Consider the following 13,228-nt stretch of genomic DNA (forward strand, 5'->3'; position numbering starts at 1 on the left):
CGGTGATCTGGTGTACCAGGTTTGAAATCAATCTGGCTCTAACTTGGTAATCAGAATTGTAATAGATTTGTATTTCGAATAAGTGTGATACAAGGAGATATATAGGGATAAATAAGTAACCTAAAGACAATATGTATCCCAAGACTTTACATATTCAGATTATGTGACTATACGTATTCAGTCTAATACGGTGACATGGAGGACTTTCCTGCATGCCAAACGAGTGCTAGATCTTAACCCGGATGATAGTAACAGGTGGGAAGATGCCGAACATGTGAGGGAGATGATGAAGGGTAATAATGTGAGGAAGGAACCGGGGTGTAGGATTGAAGTGGATTAACATATTCATGCGTTTGCGTGATAATTCACATCCGAAAATATATGAGATCACAGGGAAGCTGGTTCAATATATTCAGAGGTTAAGGGGCGTTGGTTATGTTCCGGATACAAGTTTCGTGTTGCATGATTTTGAAGGGGAGCAAATGGAAGATCCATTGATGTATCATAGTGAAAAGCTGGCAATTGTGTATGGTTTAATGGCTTTAACAAAGGAGGGTCGGAATATTATTATAAGAGATCCAATTCATTATCATCATTTTCAAGGAGGTGTTTGCTCATGTGGAGATTATTGGTAGCAGAAACTGAGACTTAATAGGCATTATGCAAACAGTTTTTCTTTACTCAATTCTTTGTTTTGCTGTTCAAAAGCTGGCAATTGTGTATGGTTTAATGGCTTTAACAAAGGGAAAAACTCTTAAGAATCAAGAAGAATCTTAAAATATGTGGAGATTGCCATTTGTTTTGTCACACCCGGCCCTGAGCGGCGGAAACAGCCGGACGCGCGCGTGTGGGGATTGATAATTAAGCACGGGCCATTGCAAACATTCAAAGTAAGATTTTCATTGCGCATGAAATGTTTAATACAGATACATTACATTGTTTAAAAATTTCATAAAAACATCCAAGTATAAAACTGTTGAAGATTTCCACGCCATATCCCCTTGCGCGGCGGGAACAACCACACGCATCGAAGGGATAGAACTAAAATCTTCCAAAAAGCTAGTTTTAGATGTTCAGCGTGAGGTGCTCTAAGTGTGACTCCATGCGCTACCTAGTTATCTCCTGAAAGACACGTAAAAACATTTGAATCAGTATAAACTGAGTGAGTTCACAAGTTTTAGTAACTTGATAAATCGTATCGCGTCATAGTCTTGATAAAAATCATTCTATACATAATTCTGATAGCATCATTGAAACACATGCTTAGTAAAACATAGTTCTGATAACATAATCTGATAAAATCGTTCCGCGGGTTACGCGCGAACATTTCTGGGAACTGTGCTCGTCTGTGCAAGTGGCGCTGCCACTACGAGTGAAACAAGTAATACCGTCCCGCGGGTTACGCGCGAACGTTTCTAGAAAACGTGCTCGTCCATGCAAAGTGGCGCTGCCACTACGAGCTAAATAATGTAATGCCGTCCCGCGGGTTACGCGTGGACATTTCTGAAAAACCGTGCTCGTCCATGCAAAGAGGCGTTGCCCCTACGAGCTAATCAATAATACCGTCCCGCGGGTTACGCGCGGACGTTGTGCCGGAAAACAAGGCGCTCGTCCATGCAAAGAGGCGCGACCCCTACGAGCGGGCTCAATCCCATAGTACTGCCCCATGACCATACTAGGCACTCGTCCATGCAAAGAGGTGCGACCCCTACGAGTGGGTGGATCAAACCAGCAGTCCCTACCCTTAGAGTTCCAATGGTAAAGTGATCACTTACTCGAATTCTAGCGCACATACATCGAAAACCGTAGATAACCGTTCGCATTGCTCATCATGAAACATAATTTAAATACATAATCGCTTGCATAGCTTGTAAGTATACCATGATAAAACATTATTTAAGTACGTGTCCCTCGCCCCGAAAACAGTTTAAAAGTAGTGAAAACAGTGAAAATAGGGGCTGTGAGACTCACCTGTGGTTCTTGTTAAGGGATTAATCGAGATTCGGGTTTTCTTGGTGTTGGCCTCGGAATTGAAGGTCTAGAATACGATTAAATAACAAGAAGTATATATATTAAGATCAAGAAATAGGAGAATATAAGGGTTGAAAAGTAGATCTCAAGGTTATATTCTTGGCTTACCTAGTAACAGGATCGGAAATGAAAACAACGGATGCTTGGGAGAGGATTAGTGCAAGTTTGCAGTTCTTTGAAGTGTGTTTTGGGTGATAATTTAGGTTACATATTTATAGGCAAACTCAAGGGAACACAATCCCTTGATTTAGGGGATTGTAATCTTTTCATATCTAGGTGTAATGATGATAAAGTATGGAAATTATTATTATTTATTTAAAAGTGGAGTAGTGGATAAAAGATTTTGATTTGATTTGGACAGGACATGCAGGTCTGTGGTTGGTGGGAGTAGGGTGGCTGACAGTTGACTTTTCATGTTACAGTGTGCTTTTTCAGGCACTTTTGTCAGTGTACAGTAAAAAGTAGAAATCTCTGAAACACGCTACTGTTTCTTTTTGGGCGGGAATAATCTCCTTACATCTGGAGAATAAACCAAGTGTTCTGCGCGTATTACTTTGTGCGCATAGCTTTCTGCGTGAAGGACATTTCTTTGCTGCGGGTAGGTGCGTAACCTTCTCGCAGTCAGGGACATTGAGTTTCATTTGTAGGTTCTCCAGGTGGTCTTGGTATTTCAACATAGTGATCAGTTATGTTGAAGTCAATTCCATCTTGGAGCTTCAGACAAACTAGCTCTCAATGTTCCCGCCATGCGGGGAGGTTAGTTCCCTTTCCGCACGCGCATAAATGATTTGGGATGCACCCGCCTTAGCCTCATGCGAGACGGTCAACCCAATAGACAACATTAAGTTATGGATACATAAAACCAATACACTCGCGCATGGCTCATATAACATATGCCCACGCTGGTTCTTATCATGGCGCGCTCGCGCAGGGTGCACATAACATGCCCGCGCTGACTAACATAGCGCGCTCGCGCAGGGCACACATAACAAATGCACGCGCTGATTAACATAGCGCGCTCGCGCAGGGCGCACATAACAAATGCACGCGCTGATTAACATAGCGCGCTCGCGCAGGGCGCACATAACAAATGCACGCGCTGATTCTAATATGGCGCGCTCGCGCAAGGCGCACATAACATAATTACCTAATATTTAGGTTGATTACTTGGTTTAAGGGATTGGGAATTTACCGGGTGTCACATTCTCCCCCTGTTAAGAGAATTTCGTCCCGAAATTTAGGAGACGTCGCTGGCAGAAGCCATGTTCTGAAAGAGGTGTGGGTATTTCTTGCGTATTTGATCTTCTCTTTCCCAAGTGAATTCAGGCCCACGCCTTGAGTTCCATTGAACCTTTACTAACTTGATTCGACTTCTGCGCAACTTTTGTTCTTTCCAATCGGTTACGGCTATGGGCTCTTCTACGAAGTGCAGTTGTTTGTCGATGTGAATCTCTTCCAACGGTAAAATCAACCGTTTCGTCAGATAAACACTTTTTGAGGTTGGACACATGAAACGTATCATGAACTCCACTGAGTTCGTGTAACACCCCGTAACCGCAGCGGAAACGTACACGGGATGCAACAGACACATCTGATATCAACAGCATTGCTTATAAAGAAAATACCACTACATTAATTTATAACATATTACATTGTTGCGAGTTGCGTTACTGTCTAGGTGTTACACACATATATTACCAATAAGACATTAATAAATTCATTACAAAACATAGAGCAGCAAGCTTCCAACAGGTAGCACAGATAGTTAAGCACATATCAATCATTCCAACTTGGGCATACCTAGAAAACATGTAAAGAAAACGGGTCAACTACGAATAGTTGGTGAGTTTCACTAATTTAAATAAACACTGACAAATCATTTTTTTAATAATCATTTATTAACCATACAATCATGCTGGGAACTATGTTACCCCAGAACATTTCCAATAACTTTCTGGGAACTATGTTACCCCAGAACAATAATAACCCCTGGGAACTATGTTACCCCAGAACAATAACAACCCCTGGGAACTATGTTACCCCAGAATAATAATAACCCCTGGGAACTATGTTACCCCAGAACAACAATAACCCCTGGGAACTATGTTACCCCAGAACAACAATAACCCCTGGGAACTATGTTACCCCAGAACAATAATAACCCCTGGGAACTATGTTACCCCAGAACAACAATAACCCCTGGGAACTATGTTACCCCAGAACAATAATAACCCCTGGGAACTATGTTACCCCAGAACAATAATAACCCCTGGGAACTATGTTACCCCAGAACAATAATAACCCCTGGGAACTATGTTACCCCAGAACAATATCAACCCCTGGGAACTATGTTACCCCAGAACAATATCAACCCCTGGGAACTATGTTACCCCAGAACAATAACACATTATAAGCATTTTATATATTCTATGCATCAGTCCATATATATATATAAATGTACAAGTATTTCCATACGATCGGTATGTACTTAAATACTTTAAATAAGACATGTTTTCCGCCCCGGGAAAATATAATTAAAACAATTCATTAAAAGGGGCTCGTGAAAACTCACCTTTTTGTGAGTCGGTGAGTAATATAAGGAACAGCTACGTGCCTGGATCTGTAATATAATATCTAGTCGTTACTATATAATTCCCATAACTTAAATACATATCAATCGGTACATCTGGGAACATTGTTAACCCAGTACTGTACTCGATTCGGGGACAATGTTAACCCCGTGACACTTCTAAGGACTCAGATTGACATTGCTTAGAGTTTGACAGTCAATTTAGTTAAGGTGATGAAATTATAGCTCGGTTTGACACCCCGTTTGGCCGTGGGGCCCATTTCCGGTATTTCGGTGCCGAAAACGGTAAAATCGGGTAAAATTACTCAAATCATCCGAATTATTTTCGGATGATTTATTTTTACTTAATTTACTTAGATTTATGAAATAGTCCATTTTTTAGAGTTTTCATGTACCAGTCAGCTCGCTTATGCGAACTTTGCCGGTTTACACGTTTTAAGCTTTAAAAACTTGTTTTTATGTTCTTTTAGCACAAATAATTACCCGATTAGTCTCGGGTCTTGAAATTTTGCACAAAACTTAATTTGACAGTAAGGAATTTTGTAAAAATTTTCCAGATTTATTTTCTTATATTTATATTTATTTATCTATTTTTAAATCTTATTAAAATACTAAATATATCAAAAATACCAAAACACTTTAGAAAAATCCCAAATTTTTCTAGGATGATCTTTATCATCCTCATAACTTTCTGGAATTTTCCCAGATTTATTTTCCTACATTTACATTTATTTATCTATTTTTAAATCTTATTAAAATACTAAATATATCAAAAATACCAAAACACTTTAGAAAAATCCCAAATTTTTCTGGGATGATCTTTATCATCCTCATAACTTTCTGGAATTTTCCCAGATTTATTTTTCTACATTTACATTTATTTATCTATTTTTAAATCTTGTTAAAACACTAAATATATCAAAAATACCAAAACACTTTAGAAAAATCCCAAATTTTTCTGGGGTGATCTTTATCATCCTCATAACTCCCTGGAATTTTTCCAGAATTTAAAACTTATTTTTCAAGCCATTTTCACCCAAAACCGAGCTAGAAAGCTCTAGAACTCGTTTCACCGAAAAGCCTACTTAGGCTTTTCCAACTGAGCTCAAATTTTGTGGGTGACTTTTATATGATATAAAAAGCTTATCTTAAATTTTCCGGAATTTTTCATCATGTTTTGCTATTTTTCACTATTTTTGGCCAAAACCGAGCATTAAATTCACCAAATATTCATCTTTTATCCAAAAATTACCAAAAATTCACAGATCTCATATTTTCATGTGTAGATCATCTCTGTGAAATTTCGTGACCCGACTCTAAGCACACGTAAATCTGTCCATTTTTCATAAACACACGAAAACCGAACTATTTTGTGTTTTCTAGCTTTAGATCGCAAGGATCTCGGTTTCTAGCCTTTGCTAGCCGCTAGATACAACACTTACAAGCACATCAACACCACACCAAGCAAACTATACCAACAATCAAACCATTTCTTTCAAAGTGTCGGTTTTTAAGTAAAAACAAAGGTTTTAACCGTAGAAATCCATTCCCGACTCTTTTTACTCATTTCTTGGACCAAGATCCCTTGTATAACATGTATACATCTCTTGATCATGCAAGAGTCGGTTTCATCTCGGGTTTTCACCCGTCTTTCACATGGAAAACTCATTTGACAAGATTTCAACCGTAAAAATTCATTCTAAACACTTTTAACTACTTACTTGGATCAAGATCCTTTGTATAACATGTATACATCCCTTGATCACACGAGAATCGGTTTCATCTCGGGTTTTCACCCATTTTTCACATGAAAACCTCCTTTTCTCAAGAATTATGAAATTAAAAACAAGATTTAAGCCTCAAATTATGTATATACCTTGAAGATCTTGGTTAAAAACTCAAGAATTTGGATGAACACTTGAAGGATTTGAGAGAATTCTTGTTTGTTTGATGGATAAAAAAGAAAAAGTGAGGTAAATGATACCCCCTAGGGCCGATCGGTCCAAAGTAATGGGTGGGGTGGGTCCCACACATTCATTCTAAGCCACATATTCGGATTACGCAATCCGGATAATGTTGTGGATAATCTGGCTCGGTTCGTTTCTCGTTTAAACTCGTAATTCGGCTTAAAACGAGCATAGAATGGTCGTTTTTCGGGTCAAAATAAAATTTACATAAAACCGACTTAAAAACTTTAAAAACTTAAATCATGACATTAAAACATCATATTATTAATAATCACGCATCTTTTTCGGCTTGATTGATCGTCTCTTGCTTGATTTGGTGTTAAAGGTTTCGTTTAGCGTACCGACGTACAATTAAATCGAAATCCTTTTTCTGTGCTATAATTCACCTATCCCGAAGCATTCATACCTCGTAAACATCACTAAACATTATATACTTCGTCTATAATGTAATTCCCGATTCATTCGGGTTTCAATAATCGTTCATTGGTTAATTGTAATTCCAATACGATTCACTATATAATCGAGTATGATTCGTACTATGAATCATATATACTCGTATATATGTACTATAACTCATATAATCAATATTAAATGACACGTAAATAGTATATTCCGGCTAGGGTATACCTGGATTTGCCGGAATCGTTACATTCTCCCCCCGTTATAAAAATTTCGTCCTCGAAATTTTCACGCGTCAACTACTTCCTTTTGAGGAAATAGGTGGGGGTATTTCTTCCGGAATTCATCCTTTCGTTCCCAAGTAAATTCTGGGCCACGTTGCGAATTCCATCTAACTTTGACCAACGAGATCTTATTGTGTCTAAGTTGCTTGATCTTACCGTCTACTATTTCGATGGGCTCCTCTACGAAGTTGAGCCTATCACTTATTTGAACACCCTCTAAGGGTAACACCGATGTCTCATCCGCCAGACATCTTTTCAAATTCGACACATGAAACACGTTATGAACTGCACTTAGTTCCTCAGGCAGTTCTAGTCGGTAAGCTACCGGACCGATCTTTGCAGTAATAATGAATGGTCCAATATATCTAGGGGCCAACTTCCCCGCCTTTCCAAATCTGACCACTCCTTTCCAGGGTGATACTTTCAAGTATACCTTTTCACCCTTCTCAAATGACAACGGTTTTCGACGGGTATCAGCATAACTCTTCTGCCGATCCCGCGCGGCTTTCAGGTTGTTCTTAATTTCAAGAATCTTGCTGGTCGTCTCCTGGACCAGATCCGATCTAATGACCTGCGAGTCACCCACTTCAGACCAGCAAAGTGGTGATCGGCACTTCCGCCCATACAATGCTTCATAAGGTGCTGCCTTTATACTGCTATGGTAACTGTTATTATAGGAAAATTCAACGAGTGGGAGATGTTGATCCCAATTTCCCTTAAAGTCCAGTACGCAAGCACGAAGCAAATCCTCCAAAGTTTGAATGGTCCTCTCAGACTGACCATCGGTCTGAGGGTGGTAAGCTGTGCTTAGGTCAATACGTGTTCCCAATGCTTCTTGGACAGCTTGCCAAAGTTTGGAGGTGAAATGGCTATCCCTATCGGAGATGATCGAGATGGGGATGCCATGACGAGACACTATTTCATTTATATAAATTTGCGCAAGTCTCTCAGTGTTAAAAGTATTCCTAATTGGAATAAAATGTGCCGATTTGGTTAATCGATCCACGATTACCCAAATCGCATCATGACCTCGGGGTGTCTTGGGGAGATGTGTCACAAAATCCATTGTGATCTGCTCCCACTTCCATTCGGGAATTTCCGGCTGTTGCAACATTCCCGAAGGTTTCTGGTGCTCCGCCTTAACTCTCGCACACGTCGTACACTTGCCGACGTATGTGGCTATATCCTTTTTCATTCCTGGCCACCAGTAAAATTCTTTCACATCCTTGTACATTTTATCTGATCCCGGATGTATGGAATATTTCGATTTATGAGCTTCGTCCATGACTAAATCACGAAGGTCATGGAGGGTCGGGATCCAAATCCGATTTTTGAAATAAAGAATTTCGTCCACACGCTGTTCGAAATTCTTCTCATTCCCGTAAAGTCCTTCTTTAACCAATTGGCCCTCTTTCAACGCCTCGCGTTGAGCGACTCGAATTAAATCTGAAAGGTTCGACTGGACTATCATCCCCAACGCTCGCACACGTAGTGGCTTGACTCGATCCTTTCTACTCAAGGCATCGGCTACAACGTTAGCCTTGCCGGGGTGATATCGTATGTCACAGTCATAGTCACTCAGCAACTCGACCCATCTTCGTTGCCTCATATTCAGTTCTTTCTGATCGAATATGTGTTGCAAACTTTTATGATCAGTGAATATGGTGCACTTTGTACCGTAGAGATAGTGTCTCCAGATTTTAAGTGCAAAGATGACTGCTCCCAGTTCCAAGTCATGAGTAGTGTAGTTTTTCTCATGAACTTTTAACTGTCGAGACGCATAGGCTATGACCTTTTTATTTTGCATTAACACGCATCCTAACCCTCTACGGGATGCGTCACAATATACAACAAATCCATCGTCTCCGTCGGGGAGACTTAAGATTGGCGCTTGGCACAATCTTTGTTTTAGCGTTTGAAACGCCGTTTCCTGCTCTTCACCCCATTCATATTTCCGATCCTTTTGAGTCAGGAGGGTTAAAGGTTGGGCGATGCTGGAAAAGTTCTCTATAAATCGACGATAGTATCCAGCTAAGCCTAAGAATTGGCGGATTTCTTTCGGAGATTTAGGCGCTTGCCAATTCTTAATAGCTTCAACCTTACTCGGATCAACGTGTATTCCTTTGTGGTTTATAACATGACCGAGGAATTGCACCTCTTGTAACCAGAAGTTACACTTGGAGAATTTTGCATATAACTTCTCCTGATCCAGGAGCTCTAAAACTAACTTTAAGTGTTGCTCGTGCTCCTCTTTACTCTTCGAGTATATCAAAATATCGTCAATAAATACAATGACGAACTTGTCGAGATAGGGTTTACAGACTCGGTTCATGAGATCCATGAACACTGCTGGCGCATTTGTTAGCCCAAAAGGCATAACTAAAAATTCGTAGTGGCCGTAGCGAGTCCGAAACGCGGTTTTTGGGATATCCTCCTCTTGAATTCTAACTTGGTGGTATCCCGATCTAAGATCAATTTTTGAGAAATAGCTCGCACCTTGCAGTTGGTCGAACAAATCATCGATTCGGGGAAGAGGATATCTATTTTTGATGGTTAATTTGTTCAATTCCCTGTAGTCAATGCACATTCGAAGGCTTCCGTCCTTCTTTTTCACAAATAGTACAGGTGCACCCCACGGGGAATAACTGGGACGTATAAATCCCTTATCCAACAATTCCTGCAACTGGTTGGATAGTTCTTGCATCTCGGACGGTGCAAGTCTGTAAGGGGCCTTAGCAACAGGGCCGGCTTGAGGTAACAGATCGATTCTGAATTCGACCTGTCGGGTTGGCGGTAATCCAGGAAGTTCCTCTAGAAAAACTTGGGGAAATTCGCGTACCACGGGAATATCGTCCACCCGTTTTTCCTCAGAATCAGCGGCCGTCAGGCTCGCTAGATACGCCACACATCCCTGACGTATATATTTCAACACCTTGAGGTGGGATATAAATGGTATCATGGTGCCGGATTTTTCTCCCTGCACTAATACCTCCTCGTCATCCGACACCCGGATCTTGACGGTTTTCTTTTCACAGTTTATTTCTACCCTATTACGTGCCAACCAATCCATTCCCACTATCACGTCAAAACTACCCAATTCTACCGGTAATAAGTCAATCAGGAAGGATTGTTCGCTCAGAATAAAAGGGCAATTCCGAACAATCCGATTAACTATCATGGTTTTACCGTTAGCGACCTCTACGGTGTAGGGTTCTATGGTTTCACCAATAGGAAGGTTTGCTATCGAAAGGAACCTAACGGAGACAAAACTTCTATCGGCGCCTGTATCAAATAATACAGAAGCGTACTGATCAGAGACGAGGAAGGTACCTGTCACTACGCTGGGGTCCTGGCGCGCCTCGTTCGCTCCCATCACAAATGCCCGGCCTCGCGCCGGATTGGACGACGATGGCTGACCCGCGAGTTGTCTCCCGTTTCCTCCCTGATTCAGTTTCGGGCAGTTCCTTTTGAAGTGATCCGTGCTGCCGCATTCGTAGCAAGCACGGCTAGTGGTCACCATCTGGTTTCCTTGCGGGTTCTGCTGTCGGGCTGGTTGAGTTCTAAATGGTTGCGCCCGAATAGGTTGTGGTTGACGGTTCAGGTTGTTCAGATTTGTCTTACAATTTGGTGCGTAGTGTCCAACCCTGCCACACCGGTGGCACACCACCTCCTTGCACACGCCACTATGGTGGTAACCACATTTCCCGCATTTAGGAAACGTTCCCCTCTGCGGTTCTTGCCTTCCGCCCGAACTAGTCATGGCATAGCTCTGGGCAGCGGGCCTAGCTCGTTTGTTTTGCTGCTTCTCTCGGATCCTATTGTCATACGTACCTCGCTTTCCCCCAGTCGACTCTCCCGTCGCCTTTATCGATCCGCTCCTTAAGAAATCATACGTGACAATACCAGCCTGTGTCACTGCACCCTCATACGTCTGGTGCCCTCCCGCGTTAACTATGCTCCTCACTACTGGAGTAAGTCCCCAAATATAACGTTCCACCCTTTTTGACTCTGGGGTGACCAACCACGGCACTAATCGTGACAGTTCATTAAACCGGTTGGTATATCCCAAGTGGTCCGCCCCATGCATCTCTAGGTTCCACAACTCATGTTACAGTTTCTGCAATTCATTCTTTGGGCAGAAATGTTTCAAAACAAGATCCTTAAGCTCTGCCCAGGTCATGCGGTTTGTCGCCGCCTGACCTCGAGTCTGTACTATGGTGTTCCACCATGTCAAGGCATGGTCTGTGAACGTACAGGTGGCGTACTTAACGACACAATCCTCGGGACAGTTGCTGATATTTACCACTGATTCTATTTTCTCTAACCATTTCACTAACCCATTCGGTCCTTCCGACCCGTTAAATTCTAAAGGCTTGCATAACATAAAATCCTTTTCGCAGTGTAATTCATAATTAAATTAACACATACTTATTTATACAACTTTACCACATAATAATATTATCATATATTTACACATATGTTGCCAATTTTACCTATTTAAGTCCCCCGTGACTTCCCCTGAATTCCCTCGTGCAGACAAGTCTGTTATTATGTTCCGGACCATAATAACCCACTTGTCCATCCAAGTTCATCCCGATCTCGTCACAATATATTATTAGTTGATATTCAGATCCAATAATACTTGAGCTACTGGTTATATTTTAGGTATCTTTTTCAGACATCCTAATTCTTTATAACCAATGGCTCTGATACCAAGTTCTGTAACACCCCGTAACCGCAGCGGAAACGTACACGGGATGCAACAGACACATCTGATATCAACAGCATTGCTTATAAAGAAAATACCACTACATTAATTTATAACATATTACATTGTTGCGAGTTGCGTTACTGTCTAGGTGTTACACACATATATTACCAATAAGACATTAATAAATTCATTACAAAACATAGAGCAGCAAGCTTCCAACAGGTAGCACAGATAGTTAAGCACATATCAATCATTCCAACTTGGGCATACCTAGAAAACATGTAAAGAAAACGGGTCAACTACGAATAGTTGGTGAGTTTCACTAATTTAAATAAACACTGACAAATCATTTTTTTAATAATCATTTATTAACCATACAATCATGCTGGGAACTATGTTACCCCAGAACATTTCCAATAACTTTCTGGGAACTATGTTACCCTAGAACAATAATAACCCCTGGGAACTATGTTACCCCAGAACAATAACAACCCCTGGGAACTATGTTACCCCAGAATAATAATAACCCCTGGGAACTATGTTACCCCAGAACAACAATAACCCCTGGGAACTATGTTACCCCAGAACAATAATAACCCCTGGGAACTATGTTACCCCAGAACAATAATAACCCCTGGGAACTATGTTACCCCAGAACAACAATAACCCCTGGGAACTATGTTACCCCAGAACAATAATAACCCCTGGGAACTATGTTACCCCAGAACAATAATAACCCCTGGGAACTATGTTACCCCAGAACAATAATAACCCCTGGGAACTATGTTACCCCAGAACAATATCAACCCCTGGGAACTATGTTACCCCAGAACAATAACACATTATAAGCATTTTATATATTCTATGCATCAGTCCATATATATATAAATGTACAAGTATTTCCATACGATCGGTATGTACTTAAATACTTTAAATAAGACATGTTTTCCGCCCCGGGAAAATATAATTAAAACAATTCATTAAAAGGGGCTCGTGAAAACTCACCTTTTTGTGAGTCGGTGAGTAATATAAGGAACAGCTACGTGCCTGGATCTGTAATATAATATCTAGTCGTTACTATATAATTCCCATAACTTAAATACATATCAATCGGTACATCTGGGAACATTGTTAACCCAGTACTGTACTCGATTCGGGGACAATGTTAACCCCGTGACACTTCTAAGGACTCAGATTGACATTGCTTAGAGTTTGACAGTCAATTTAGTTAAGGTGATGAAATTAT

Source organism: Bidens hawaiensis, unplaced genomic scaffold, assembly GCF_021521415.1.
Source record: "Bidens hawaiensis isolate Kalapana, Puna unplaced genomic scaffold, B.hawaiensis_p1.1 tig00010601_1, whole genome shotgun sequence".
Classification (NCBI taxonomy): domain Eukaryota; kingdom Viridiplantae; phylum Streptophyta; class Magnoliopsida; order Asterales; family Asteraceae; genus Bidens; species Bidens hawaiensis.